This window comes from Rhea pennata, chromosome 5 (genome assembly GCF_028389875.1).
Source record: "Rhea pennata isolate bPtePen1 chromosome 5, bPtePen1.pri, whole genome shotgun sequence".
In the NCBI taxonomy this organism is placed as follows: domain Eukaryota; kingdom Metazoa; phylum Chordata; class Aves; order Rheiformes; family Rheidae; genus Rhea; species Rhea pennata.
Window position 1 is genome coordinate 29,751,353 of NC_084667.1, and position 16,578 is coordinate 29,767,930.

A 16,578-nucleotide genomic window follows, 5' to 3' on the forward strand; every position below is an offset into this window, starting at 1 on the left:
TAGCTTCTATATTTCATGCTAGAAGTATTTTAAAATATATATTTTTATTTAATTCAAGTTGCACTGCTCTTTACATACACATATTCTAAGGCATTTATAAACTTTTTAGAAGTTTAGATACATTTGTTTTCATTATTTTCATTAAAGTACACACTAAAATGGTAAATGGCATTTTTCTCCTTTCTTTCAGGAATTTCTTTGGAAAGCTTAGCATTTGCAGTTTATGGCATTAGTGTATGCTATACATACTAGCCATTTGGGCTAGCCATTAAGCTGGTTTTGGCTGTATCAAAGATCCTGTCTCTATCCTTCTATCCAGAATATGGATATGAACTACCATTTCAATACGCTCCCTCTGCTGTCAATTAAGAGAACAGAAAAGCAGGAATAACTCTTCACTACCCAAAGCAATCCAACGTTAAAGATGTATCATAAAGAACTGTTTTACCCCTATTTGCCTTGTTGCAGAAGAGTAGGAAGACTACAGTAAAATGGAGAATCAAATTAACTCCATTGTTTCTGAAAAATATTTCATTACAAAAATACTTTTGTAAGGCTTTGGTGACAAAATGAGCAAATCACAGAATCATAGAATGACACGTGTTGGAAGGGACTTTAGGAGTTCCTCTAGTCTGAAATCCTGGTCGGAGCAGGGGCAACACGGAATTTAGACCTAGTTGTGAAGGTTTTGTCCATTCAGATCTCAGGACAGAGATTCCACAACCTCTTTCGGCAACCCATTTCAAAGCTTAGTTATCCTCAAAGGGAGGATATCGTTAAATCTCTTCAATTTATGACCCTTGTCCCCTATTCTCGCACTATGGATCTCAGCCTGGAGCCTGGATCTGTCTTTTAGTAAACTCTTAGTATTGTAAGGCTGCTGCTAGGTCTCCCCAAAACTGCCTCTCCTCCAGGCTAAACAAACACAGTCCCCACAGCCCCTCTTCACAGGTCGTGTACTCCAGCCTCCTGACTGTTCTGATGGCCTGCCAGTAGTCTCTCAACTTCACCAACACCTTTCTTTTATTGTTCCTTTTTGCACAATTTAAGTTTGCATACGGCAATTTCTAAAGACAGTAACACTCCTACACAGCTCTGCAGTGAAATGGTGTATTTTGCAATCAATTAGGAGGGCTTACTTAATCATTTAACAGTTAATGGAAGTAGAGTTAATAAATATGTCAGGAAGCGAGAAAGAAATAAAGATAATTCAATTCAGTAACCAAAAAACTTATGTCAGCTATACAGCTTATATTGTGTTTTTCTAAACCTTTATGGACTTTTATAGGGTTCATATCATTTATTACTCTCTAACTAGCTGATCTTCATACTATACAATGGCCAATTAAAACTATACAGTTGTTATAACTTGTTTACTCCTGACAAGAAAAGATTACTGGAGTTTCCAAGTATCACCTTGATATTTAGGAAGATTATAGACCGTAAATAAGGAACCGCTAACAGTCATTACATATTCAAATACCGATTAAATGATGTGAGAATTATGTCTAAAAGATCTAATCTGTATTCCGTTTTCCAAAGAAATATATGAGGATTATAATTTATCTGATATCAATCTATAGATGAGTCACACAGGAAAAAAAAAGCCCTTAGAAATGAATCCTCATTACCAAATCCTGATTTTGACCAAAACTGAGATAGTTGAAACAATTGCTGAGAAACAAAATTTGCACTGACTTACAGTTTATCAGCACAAATGCGCTCAGTAATTTCCCCGAGCATCTCAATAATTGAAAAAAATTATTTGAAATGAAAGTAGTAAAAAAAATACATCAAGCTTTCAAATATAACATTTGTAAGACTAGACATAGCACTTTCAAATATTTTCAGGTTACTCCTGAAGCTCTAGAATTACTTGATATTCAGGTATTTTTCTATTCCTCATAAGCTGCATTAAATTCTAGTATTATTTTGAACCATGACTTTTCCAAGGAAAGATCAGTTAAAATAGTTTTCTGCTGTGTCTTTATTTATCTTATGACTGCATTGTGTCATTAGCCTATGCTCTAATGACCACAAGGCTTCGACACTATAACTCCCTCCATAGTAAAACTTCTCTGCTACATGTACAGAGGAAAAAAGAAATTAAAAAAAAAAAAAAAAAAGAAAAAGAAAAAAAAGAAAACCCAACCTATTCCTCCCCCTGGTTAGCATGTTTCACTGTTTCAGAGTTCTTAGTAATATTCTTATCTGAAAAAATGAGACTTAAATTAGAAGCATTTTAAGAGGGTTTTTTCACAGTGACTAGCACACTGGCAACAGTCAAAAAAATAAAGATCACAACAATTAAACTAAACAATACCTTTTCTATAACAGCACTTGTGTTTTAGCCAAAGAGGTTATTCTACCTGAATCTACCGATTCCCAGGGTATGAAATTCAATACTCTTTGAAGTTCAACTCAGTCTAGCCTTCTCATCTTTAAAAAGTATCAAAAGCACTGTTCTTGTCATAAGGTAAATACTTAAAATTTAGTGAGAGTGCAAACATAGGGAAAAGAATAGTCAGCTCTCCTTATTCTCCTTTCACAGGCACTTTCAAACCTCATAGCCCATATCCAACAGAAGCATCAGAATGACTGCCCTTCTAATTCGCTCCTCTGTACTTGCTGGGGGGCAGGCTGCCTGAAGATACAGTTCCATGATCTTGCGATGCGAGATTAGAGTCCTTTTTAGAGGGGGTAGTTATTCATCACACATTTGTGCAAAGATGTAATTGTAACAAGAGATGTTTCATTCTATCTGCTTGTGGAATTAATCTGCTTTGCAAGACAGACTGTCTTTTCAAGTTGTTAGTTTCCTGTTCACTGTCCCAAGTGTAGCCAAAGCTTTGCTACACTTTCAGGTTGGAGCAATGTTTATTCACTGGAAATAATTCAGATTTTGAAAGGAAAGAGCAAATATTTATTGGAAACCAAAATTAATGAAGCTTAGTTTACTATGGGTTTATGACTTGAATTGGATGGTTGGATTCCTGGGGTGCAAGTAGGTAAGGTGTAAAAGCTGCAGTTCAACATCTCAGCTGTTATGGAGACAATGCGCCCACCTCCTTGTGAATTCTTTAGCATCTAATTAGACTTGTGCTTATGTTATATTCTTTCCTGCTACCAAGAAATCAACCTATTTCCACGGAAGTTGAAAGACTCACCTGTTAAATTTCATCGAACTCAGTCTGTGAACTCAAAACCACAAAAATACAGAGATAGACAGAAACACACTTTGTTCCCTGAGGAAACCAAGCCAAAAATACCTAATACAGATCTTCTAAATCTTTGACAAAGGTAAAGCTTTTTTAAATATATCATCATCCTAATAATTATAAAACTTATACATTAGCTCAGTAGAGTCAATAGATTGCAAAACCCCATTCAGATATTTGTGTCTTTATATTCATGATCAATTTTTCACATAATCGCAGACATGCCCTATAAATACAGTATCTGGTGATCAGCCATGTATTAGCCAGAGGCTGTAACATTGATGGTACTGACAGCTTCTAATGACCCTTCTTCTAGGAAGTGGTTCGTTCATTTTCTCAGTGGCAACAAAGACAAAATATCTTGGGATCAGCCTGAACACACCCAAAGAAATTAATATTATACTTAATATTTTACTCCATTAACAAAGTACATCAATTGGTACAAAGAGCACTCTAGACATACAATGCAAGCTATGTTTCTAACTATGTGCTTTTTATACAGTGGAGTTATTGAATTTGCAAAACAGGTGAAGAAATACCTGTGAATTATTTTACTGTAGATTAATTAACTAGAATAGGATGTATAATGGTTTCACCATAATAAAGGTTTGACAGTCTTTTTGCCAAGAATCCCAAGCAAGGGTAGGGCAGACCACCACTCATCTGCTTTTACTCTAAAGGAGAAATACCTTTAAGAACGCAGGATACCCGTGCAGTGCAGGAAAATTCTACTCCCAGCATGCGGCTGGTGCTGCTATTTTGAAGGACAGGATATTAGGGTGTAGCCTCAGAATAGTGAATGACCCATATGTTAGTCCTCGCAAGAGAGAAGGAGGCAGAAAATTATTTCAGGCATACTACTGATTGAATAACAGTTAATTTTGTATTATCTAAATGCAGTTAACCTACTAAAATAAAATACAGAATTGACTGTATCCAGGCAATCCAGTAAAGAGTAGGTTAATGATTAAGACTTTGAAATTACATTTTTTGTCTGTCAAGATTAATTTAATATTTGAATACACAGACGTGAAATACACCCTCATTACAGAAAAAGACATACACTGAAAGCAAATGGAGTGAGGTAAACTGTCAAGGCAGCAACAGAAGAACATAAACACAGTATATGGTATAGATGTGATTTCAAATTATCTGTTAGTGTAAGCAGACCATATATGAGAATTCCCACAGTTACTGCATACTAGTCCACTTCTAGAGGCTCGGAGATAAAGGTTTGAACTCTTATCCTGACTAATCATTTTAAGTGCCTGTAAGTGGTTTCATTACAGTCAGGTAGAAACTTTGAAAATGTCTTCAGATTTTTCTGACTGGAATTAGAAAAGCACTTTCTTGGCTTGTGCATATTTGTGTAGTAGGTATGACAAATTCATATATTCCTCTTACTACTTTTGCAGGTTTTAATCTTCTAATATTTAGTTTAGTGGTTTGTCACAGATTGGCTCCCAGGCATAGAAGACAGTACAGTTGTGACAATAAATAATCAACAGTATCCTCTGTCATCCAGGTTCAAATGATGTTAAAAATGCAGTATCAAAAGAAATTGCATCTTTAGAAGTGACAGTGGCCATTAACTTTCTGTTCTGTGACATAACCTTTTTCAGTATATTTCACAATTTTCCTCAAGACTATCAACATATGAGAGCCAGTTGGAGAGATAATAACTCAAAGTTTTGCAAATTGCAGTAGAAAATTATACCGATAGTTTTATTGCACTTGACTAAACTATTAGATCACATGCATTACAGATATGGTGTGTTATTGCACTTAGCATTAAACAGTTTTCTTTAAGCATATGCATAAAACAAACAAAATATCGATTTTTTACTTTAATAAAATCATAAAACTTAAAATCCAAATAAGAATATAATGTATCCAATGAAAACATACACAATTAAATGAAAAACTGTAAAGTAATATTGACTAAAAAGAAATTTCTTCATTAATTCTAGTTATCTAAAGGAAGGTTTGTCAAAATTAAGTATTAGGAGAAAAAGCTTCAATAAAGAATGCCAATGTAGTGAAATCAGCGTTGTAATGTAGTATGACTTTTTCCCCCAATAATATTTTGTAATATTGAGAATACTTCACTTAAATAAGTATAGTTCAACAATATTTGTAGTAAAGGGCTAAAGTTCTATTTAAAATGTTTAGTTCCTAAATAGATCTCAAAATTATTTTTATCTGTTGTAATTTCTTTTGTTCAAAATGCTTTCACTGGGTGGTTATGTACAACATAAAAATACGAATGGAAAGTGAGATCTGAAATCTCCATAAAGCACTGAAAATTTCTCATTATGAATGGAAAAAGATTAGTAACCTTTGCAGAAAAATTTAAATTGTTCCATATATTCTACAAACAAGCAAAAAGACAGAAGGGTATAAAATTATAAGTCTTTTCCCTTCACAAAAGTACACTCTGATGAACTCTACAGTAGCAATACTGGTTGGTCAAAAAACCTGACCTGATAAAATGCCAAAAGATGATATCAGTTGATGGTTATCTATCCCAACTTGTGATTTTATAGCCGATCTTTCTCAAAAGTAATAAAAGAACAACAGGTTGTAATTGTCAAGGTTAGCTACAATCCCAAGCTTATATACAAGGATTATATATCCCGAATTCCACTCTGCTGGAAAGGTTTTACTTGTCAATACAAGATTAAAAATAACAGCCAGGGGCTGAGCTCTAATACCTAAATCTGAAGACATTTTCAAAGTATATGCATCCAGAACATGCATCTGAGCCTCTTCCTTCTTTAGTGTGTAATCCTCTTAGTGTTTTCTGTACCTCACTGAGCTTTAAGTTTCTGAAAATAAAAATACTGTATCTGGCACCTTTACCCTGCATTTATCTTTAAAGAGTCTCTGTTGAAGGTATAACGTTACAACTTACAATACAGTGTTCATTCCAGATGTTTAACTGTTGGATTCTTTCATCCTGTTTTCAAACTTCAAAGCCGCAATCTACTACCACAATTGCTGCTTTTAACCTTTATTAACTATCCCTGTAGCTTTTACAACATATTGGCACTGGCAATATTCAAATGTTTCTGATCATAAAATGGCTTTGAGAGACATTAGATGGTATCTGCATTATGAATCTGTCAGGAAGAGAAGCTTAATCACTGCAAGCTGGTAATACATTAAAAACCACTATGTGATAAATAAATACTGTTTAAGTTAACTCTATTATGAAACAATTGCTAATCATATTACTATCCTACTACCAAAAGTCATGCACAGCTCAAGTTTTCACATCCCAGGAGTACTAACCAGCTCTCAGCTTCTTCTCTGCGAAACATTCCTGCATTCTACCAGGAATGGGAACTAGTAGTTCCAGTACTGTCTACTGAGGTTTATACACCAATTGCAGTGACCACAGTGGCAAAGCACTTTGTAATGACCCTTTAGCCACAATTACTTAAATTCCAATACAGACAGGTCAGACAAAAAAAGAAGTTGAAAACTGGCTTGTCCATTGTTGAGTCATATATAGCTGTAGGGATGAGGTTCACATGAGCTGAATTCAAATACCCTCATCTGAGCTAATCAACCTCTAGAGCCAATGAGGAGAAATAAGCACCAGTGGAGTGCGATTCAGCAAATCTATGGAGAAATTTCCTGAAGGATGAAATGGCTAATTCTTTACAAACGTGTATTACCCTCAGTTAAATATAAGAGGAGTCCAGACAACCAGATGTATATATCTGTTTTATGCTGTATGTGCTATCAATCCTAGTTCAGTACTTCACTCTTTGGGATAAAATGGCTATTTATTTTACATTAGTAAGAAAGTTCAGAACTGTACCTAAATACCTAAATAGTCAGTTATTAAAGCACTTGATTTTGTAAGTTAATTGATTGTGCATTAAAGCACTTTATGTAGAAAATTATGGTATCAGAACAATATTCTAAAGTCACATTTTATCTAAGTACAATACAAAGATATGTTCCAGTTACCCTTTTCTATAAATATCTTTAATATTCTTTCATTTCTGAATCTTTTGTGAAAAGAAATGCTGCGTTTCATGCTTGGAAGATATGAATTCACAGCACACCTGTAAAAATCAACAAAACCTGGAACAGCCCAGTGCTGGTTCACAGAACCATACAAGAAACATTCAGGATTTTAAAAATAGGAAGTGAGAATCAGGTATGTAATAAAATAATCCCATTGCAGTTTCACTATGCTGCAACAAAAACAAATATACTGATCTTATAAAATGACAACTCATGTCAGTGCTGGTCAAGCTCTGAAGTGTATGTTTGTACACCAGAAATTTTGTACAAGCTTCTCAACTAAGAGTAAACAAAGACATCAAGGGACTGACTTTTAAAACTTTGGCAAGGATAAATTTTAAACAAATGTTTTCTCACATAATAATTTCATTTTAACATCTTATTACTATTTAGAAACCTGTAACATGAAATTGAGAAGTGTTAAGTATCATCACTGATAATCAGCATAGAGGCAATTTTAACTCAAACCACAAAAACTGGACAATTGCATTCCATGCCTCTATTCCAGTTAAACTGGAATGAGAGAAAAGTTTATCTAATTCCACTTTTTCTGTGACAACAGGTGTAGTATAAAGCAGTCCCCCAACTGTTCCGAAGAATCACAGTGATAATGACTCCAGGGATTATAGGAGTATAGCAATGTTCCAGACATGTTTTCTCTCTCTGACACAATTCCAGCATAGCCCCTAAATTACAAGCACTAGGGAGGAAGCAAGAATGATGGTGAACCAGTTTTCTAGCACTATGTCTCTAGGGAACTAGGAGGTTTCCCTGAAAGCTTGGAATTTTGCCATGAACTTCAATGAGGTCAGAATTTCCCCAGGATTTTTTAATAGATATCAAATGGTTTATGTTTCATTTTTTAAGTTGCTACTTTTTCCACATGGAGAATGAATATTATCCCATACCAACATAAAATCATTAATTAAATCTGCCCTGATAGATACATTTCTAAAGTTTTCATCATTATGGAATCATTTTGGATTTTGTATTCACAGATGAGCCATTCCACACAAAAAGTTGTGCATTCACAGTGAAGCACTGCCAATTCTTTCTTATCTCACCAAAACTTGGCATGGAAGAAATAAGGAGAAAAAGAAAGAGGCTACAGTTAAATGGAAGTTGTGACTTCTTGTTACAGATATGTACATTATATTAAATACTTGTATAACAACTGCTGTACAGAACTTGATTGTTCAAACCTCAACTATCCTTCAAAAAATAAGCCAGTGAGCAATAGCAATGAAAGACTTAAAATAAATTAATTAAGAAGGTCATTACTGTTGTGGATCAGTGACGTTCTTTGCTAGTATTTTAGAATTAATACGTCTATGTAATAGTGGAAATACAGATCTTAATTCTGCACGCACATACAATTTATGACTCCATGGATTAGCCACATAGGCAATCTCCTTAAAAGAACTGAAGTTACTTGTATATTTGATGTTGACTACTTGGAACTCTAGCAGAATCAAGATTATATGAGAACAGAGTGTACATAAAGCATTGAGAAATATAAACAGCTTCTGTTTTAGTATATTGGCAATTTTAACAGAAGTATGTATTAAGATATATTCTAGCAAGTGTCACAACAGAGGTAATTCATTTTTATTTTAGTTTTCCAGAAGCACTGAACTGAAATTATCTATTATACTTTTGCAGACAGGAATGGAGATAGTGCTCCTATTTATTTTAGGAAACATTCTGCTATAAAAGAAGGATGCGATATAGTCATATTAATTTTTAAACCTACTGAAATCTTATGAATAATTGATTATAAAATAATGATGTGCCATATTGTGAATGGGAATTGTTATAGATCTAGGGAGATTTGCATGACTAGATTTTCAACATTTTTTTTAATTTCCTCACTCTCTTTTTTTCGGATAGCCTGCTTGTATTATTCCAGAGAACTTAGACAAAGCAGGAGTTAATACATTTGTCACATCCAGCCTGCAGATAACATTAGGTTACAGAAAAGTTTTATGAATACTGTGATACCATACTTTTCAGCTGCAGTCACCCAGTCAAAGGTCAAATCCAGAACACAATTTAAGGGAGACTTGAAAATAGAAGTAACAATCAAAGTTGACCTTTCTTGAGTAAAATCAATGAGATTATATATACACAGGCAGTAAATACAACAATACAAGTTCTACAATATGAATTAAGAGAGGAAATACTAACACCTATATTGCATTTTTGAATGCTGGAAAGAAAATTAGCAACCTAACAGCCAATTGCTGGTATTAGGTCTGGTACTTCCACCTCATATATCAATTCTCTGAGCAGCCAGCTTTTTATCTTTATTAACCTGTAGGTTATAGACAGCAACTATGCTGAATTATTCCTTTGATAACAAATTTCTATTAGCACAAATAAGACTATCTGGAGAGAAAGATATCAGAACTATGTATCATGACATGGAAAATAAAGGCCATGGTAGGTTACTGTTCATAAACTGTAAACTAACCATAATAGGCATCTTTAGATAAAATATTAACAAATTATGCATTTCTTTCAGCACATTTTGATATTATTTGACTGAACTACAATGCCAAGATATCCTCTGAAAACTTACTGGTAGAATATCCATTATACACTTATTAATATCCAAAAGGATTCAATCTATTAGAAAATCATAAAAATATGAACAAAATATTCTCTTATTCAAAAGAAATATTCTGAGACATCTTAAAGAACGCATGATTATTTTCAGAAACAAATCACACCTAGAATAATTATTACTCAAATAAGTTACAGCAAATGTAATTCTATGTCTTTTTCCTTCAACTTTGTGACTGTGTATGTTTTACAGTATTTTGTGCATAACTGATTTCCACAGCACAGACATTTATTTTCCCATTGTCAATTTGGGCCTTTCAAGCAGATAATCAGAAAACAAGGTTAAGGGTTTGGGGGCTTCTTGGATTTTTTCTTAATCCTCTTTTTATCTCTGTGGGTTGGTTGGTTTGTTTTTTTACTGTAGGGATATTCAGCAGGCAGATGAACTTCAATAAAATACTTCTAATTAACTCTGGTGAAATTAGCCATTATAAGTTGTCAGTTTCATTTTATACTAAGAATTCTCTAATAGGCTGAAATAGACCTTTGTAAAAAACACACACCTACCCAAGTGTACAGAATAAAACACATATTTGCACTACTGCTTACTGTCCTGCTAAGGAAATCAGAAGATTGACAGGGAAAAAGAGTGAAAATGCTTCTGAAAACAGACTGCTATAAATATTCATTATTAATAATCAGTAATAAATCATATCCCTTTCTAAATTAAATTATAAAATAGTATGCTTTATTGGCTTACAGTTTGTTATCTGAACATAAGACTAACCAAAGCTGTTATTTTCTGATACATTACCTATCGTCACATTCAGCATTGATAAAGTAATAAAGAGGTGAGTAAAATAAATAGAATAACGTATGTTTTAGCCAGAATCTTTTCTGACCAAAGACTGCAAGATTTGCCACAGTTTTTAGCTTATTTTCCTACTTCAATGGATTTCAGATTTGTCTAGAATATTACAGAATATAGATTAGCATAGGAATCTTCAAAATCAATTACTTTGATCACTGCCATGATCAAACAGTCCAATCACAGACAGATTTTTAAATGTAACTCATTAGCTAAAGATTCAGACAGGAGCATAGTAGCATTTTCAGAAGTGCCTAGTCACTTTATCTATTTAATTTAACGAGGTGTAGGCATCTCAAGGTGATTCTGGAAAAACAGTAAGTTTCTGATCTTATCTCGTAGTACCTAAAAAAAACATTATAGTTATGACAGTGTGGCATCTTCATCTAATAGAACACACTACAAGATGAAATAATTTTCTTAGCTATTTCTTCAGCATCCTGAATTTGTTTCCATTTAAAAGTTAACCCACCTCAACCCTATTCTTCATTTTTATGCAGCTTAAGCAACAATAGAGGTGTTAGGAGTGTATTCTATGTATCCTGGCCAAAATATAGTTAAACAGTCTTGAAGCAGATAAAACATGCATCTAAAAACCTAGATTTATGAAAAGTATTTGGGCTAAAAATATTTTAAACATTTTCTTAAATTTTAAAATCTATCAAAAAGGAACTGAAATTCTACATGGCAGAAAGGACATTCAAATCTCCATACAAAGCTTTCTTAAGTCTTTGGAAGTCATCATTTCACTGCTGCACACCATAAACTTCAAACCTTCTGAAGTTAGTTATAAGCCAGTTAGGTTGCTAGCTTTTGATTTTTCTTCTAGGGGAATACGAAATATTTAAAATATTATATCGTCGTAAGCAGAAAGTTAAGATACAGCTACAGTTCTCTTTCACTATTCCATTGTGATATCATATTCTAATTTTACAATTATTTTTTAATAAAAATATTACAAAACAAAATCTTAAATTCTACTTGATTATAATTCCTCAGTTTTTATAAAACAGATATAGTATCTTAATGAAAAAATGCTGAAATGCTAATACAAATAATGAACTTAACAGTCTGCAGAACTAGCATTAGACTGGATTCTAGAAGTTTCCTGTCAATATACATAACTTCATGATGTTTCAACAGATAGCAGGCTGTGAGCAAGCAGGGCATACACAGGGCATAATTTTATGCAGGAAAGAGTAAGTCTAGAAACTTAAGTAACCTCTGCCGATGATGAGGATGTAACAGCTTGGATGCATCTTGAGCGGGAACAAGGGAAAATCTTTGGTAGACAAACATAAATTATAAAGCTTTATCAATTTAGCTTGCTTTCTACTGTCATTGGTGCTTAAGAGGTTAAGATTTGATTTGTGAAAACGCAGAGCGATAGCAGCGACTCATGATGTCTGCAGCTTCCTAAGTCTTGCTTAAGATCCTTTTCAATTACCATCCATTTCTCCTTTAAAAAGGGACAAAAAAATAGAGGAGTGGAAACAGGTCAGGGCAGTCTGTGACAATGACAGTGTGATGGGCTTGGACCCCCTGTGGTGTTTCCATCTGCTATCATTAAGGTGACTATTCAGACATGAAAAAATCCCTCTTGCTGTGCTGACAGGCAGACATCAAGAACTATGACAAGGCATTAAGACAGAAAGTAGAGACAGAGATGTCATATTCCACAAACAATACTGCCTCAAACAAGACATCTGAAATTTTATTGGAATTTAAAATAAAAAAATCAAAGGGCTTTTACCTGGAGGTTATCAAACTTCCTCTCATGTTAGTTTGACAACGAAGAGATTGCTGACAGTCATAGTCACAAACACTTATCTTCTACCTGTAATCTCTACCATAAAAAAACTCAAGTTTTTTACTTAGCCTTCAGTAGCAGTGGATTTTTAATTTTTTTGTCCTTCTTAATTGAAAAGCCATGTAGGGAGACTGAGGCCTCATGGTCTGAAGTACACTGAATATTGAAGTCTTTGTTTAATCATGTGCAATAACTGAAAATGAAGAAAGAACGAACTAATCCGTAATAAACTGTTTTAACTTCATAACAAATGAAGTCCAAACAAATGATAATTAAATTCATATCGAATGTTAAAAGAAGTGTGAAATGACTGCAATGTTTATCTCAGTGTAAAGTAACAAAATGAGCACAGGCTTTTAACCAGCAGGGGGTGCAACAGGATTATGATTGAGCTCTGACCCTTTGGCACAGAGACTGAACGCAGATGTGACAGTTGTACAAAATAAGCATTTAGCTTCTACATACTGTAACAGTTGTGCTTATACAGGTTATATTTTTCGTGTCCACACTGAAAACTGTATTTTCTAGTGGTTTTACTGAGCCTGTTCAACTTTTACCAGGACAGCTCCTCTCCATCCTGCCAAGCCATAAGTGATCAATAGCTGAACAATAATATTGCAAGCTTCATTTAACAATTTCCAATCGTGCCTCTTAACCTGCCCTAGCTGGAGTAGCCTTTATTAGAGTGCCTGTGAACTAAGGTGTTTGTGTATTGTATTTTTTCTTTTTCAGAAGCTAATTCATAACATCATTGCAAAGTTTTCGATTTGTAAGATTTTAACCTATTGTCAGAAAATCTTTAGAAACACGTATTTAGTTGTGCACTACGTAGTACTGATCTGTAATCACACAGTAAAGATTATTCTGAAAGTTAACTCTTCCTCCTTTTGCCACTCTATTCTGACTTCTAAAGCACTTTCACTGCAAATACAACAAACTCACAAAGCACAGCTGTATATACTTTGGGGTTTTTAACTTTTCGTCTATTTTTCTTCTGTTCTTCACAGTGCTAGAGTAACGTCTCACCTCTTTCTCCTGCTCTATATACCCTTCCATACTTGTTCCCAAACTCTTCACATCTTCAGTTGGGATGATATGACTGTTCATGCAGTCATGTGATGAACTAAGCTGGAAAACTGATCCAAATCAGACATAGTGGGGCGGGGGGGGGGGGGGTTGTTTGTTGTTTTTAACTGAATCATCCCACAAGCAGTTTTATGGCACAACTAATATGATGGGACAGGAAAGAGTGGATGAAATGTTGAGGTCTGGGACTGCTTAAGCAGATTTGACACCAATGCACATTTGTGCATGTAATCATGCCCATCTTAGCAGTCCACACTCCATGTTACTTGTTACATACTGCAGATGAGCACTTTAAGTTGCCTTGGATCACATCTACTGGAGGCACATTAGAAGCATACATTTGGGAAGGAGAAATAGGATTAGGTGGATCAATAGATAAAAGGGCTTTTTTATACTAAACTTCTCATTTGAGACTAAGAGTTTTCTCTTTTACATATAAGCTTCCATATTTTTAAATAATCTAATTATATGCTGATTGTGATTAATACAAGAAAAAACAAATCCTGAAAGTGAACCCTAGACACTGCATCTTGTTTTCAGACTGTTATACAAATTCCCTCAATATTAATCACTTCAAATCAATTTTGGATAAAAGTCTAATAATTATTCATGAAAAGATAATACTCTGATAGCTGAAATTATGTTTATTGTTCACTTCATCTTACAAGCTTGTTCAACAGTCTATAACCATATGGAAAAAATGCATTTTAGTAATATTTGGAAACTGAATTCTTTCCATAAGCACCTTTCTAAATTTAGTTGAATCATTAATTTACATGTCATCTATCTCTAGTAAAAGATTAAAGGACTTCGGATAGTACTTTTTCCCTGTTCAGGACTGAAAGGAATACAGGCTTGACAGGTTTAGTAGTTACTCAAATTTAAGTTATTTCAGTCACCATTTTAAGGTAAATTGTCACTTTATTTAGAAGAAATGATGAGATTTTAGAAGTTAAGTTACTCAGAATATTCTAATTGTTTAGGATTCCTCTATAATCTATATAACGAGATAGGCACCTACCAAGGACAACTGGTTTTGGGGATGGAACAAATCCTTTCTCAGTTACCTATCTCTCTCCTTGACAACATAAACAGTTTAGACAATTAGCTTATATTAGCTACTTAGTTTTGATGACAAAAGATGAAACCCAACCTTTACAGTCTCTCAGGTAAGGAAGATTGCATGAATCTCAGTGAAAAATATCTTTTTGCACAAAGATATTAGGCTATTTCAGTTACAATGGAAGCACTGAAATAGTTTCCCGCTCCACCTGGTTTTAGGGACCACGTGACAGGCCCTAATGCATCCTGTAACCAGTTTTGACAGGTTCTACGTGGAGATGGCCATTACTGCGGATGCCCCAAAACCCTAAGAATAATTTAAGAGACTACAAGGAAGAAGATAGAAATACTCCTTCTTATGTTAGTATTTTGAAGGATTATTTCCTAGAGATACATGGCTAAAGGGTAAAAAAAATAGGTAGGCTTTTTGGGTTAAACTCAGATCAGGAACCAAGTAGGAGAACATTTTGAAATCTTTTGAATCTGTAGTAATACCCTATGCTTTACAGCAGACAAACAAACAACCCCAAAAAACAAAAAAACACTGCTTTAAGATCTTCTGCTCTCTTAGTTAACATTAGTCAATTACAAACATTTTCACTAACATTTGAAACAAGAAACACCTCACCAGTAATGGTCATGGGTCCAAAGACCGGGACCACGAAAATCTTTAAACATTTAAGCAGTGATGGAGAAGCAGGTTCTTAATCAATTTCTTTGGAATTTTAGAACCAGTGAGTATGAAAACACTCATTAGTCAATGGAAATGGCAATCTAGTATACCTTGACTGAGTTGGGAATGAAACTATGTTTTCTCAAATCCAGATTGTTAATGACACCTGAAAAGAAGAAGACTAGAATGCCAGGCAGGTCATTTAAACCTCTAAAGGTACATCCAATTCATTATTATATTCCTGAGTAAGATGATTGAGAAGAGGTAACAAATAGGAATGAGAAAAAGCAGATTTCCCAATGATTTATTGGGGATTGCCAAATACTTCTTGTCCCCCTGCTCAACAAAGCTTACTTTTTTCCACCCTGAAGCTAGAATTGAATATGATCCTAAGTATTAAAATGTTAAAGAAAGAGGGTTTGAGTAAACAGTGAGAGAAAAGCATGGGAATGTCAATAAAAGCAAACATACTGGCAAGGAAATTTACAGGGAAAGATAGAGCATGTTACATAGAAAATAGTAAAGAAGCTGACATGAACTTCAAGAAACCATCAAGAAAAGATCAAAGTGTAACTAAGATCATAGAGGTCCTTTCTTATTTTTACAACTTGTTTTATGTGCCTTTTATGTGTGGAAGAAATAAATAAATAATCTTTTGTTTGAACTTTAATCAACTCTCAGATTCCAGGAACAAAAGGGCTTATAGGTAGCAATCCCTGTTGTTTTAACAACAGAAATAAAGGTTTCATCCCAAGACCCCTACAGTAAAAACGTGGGTTCATTCACCTACAGATAATGTGGGTTTCATTGACATTGAGTAGTGCATTGACTCCCTATACAAAGGAATGTTTAATCTAGCAGACAAAAGCAGAACAGATCAGGCATAATTTGAAAAACAAAGCAGCATACATTTATTTGTTTTAAACAACTACCCAGTAAAATGATGGATTCTTCAATACGCAACTATAAAGTGACTACTGTCTTTCTAAGAGAAGGATTGTACTTCAAGCAGAGATTAAGAATAATACAGAAATTACAGGGTAACTTCTAAGCATCTTTCTTGTTTTTCTCATCTGTGAAATGAGCATCTGACAATGAAGAAATGTATCTTGAAAAGCATCCTAATGTGTTCATATGAAAGGTATCTGTTCACAAGTACACTATCACAATTTCACATCATGGACACACCTAGGGTACTACACACCCTATCCAAAGAGATAGAGTAATTTAGGATTTAAATAGTCTAAGGTATTTG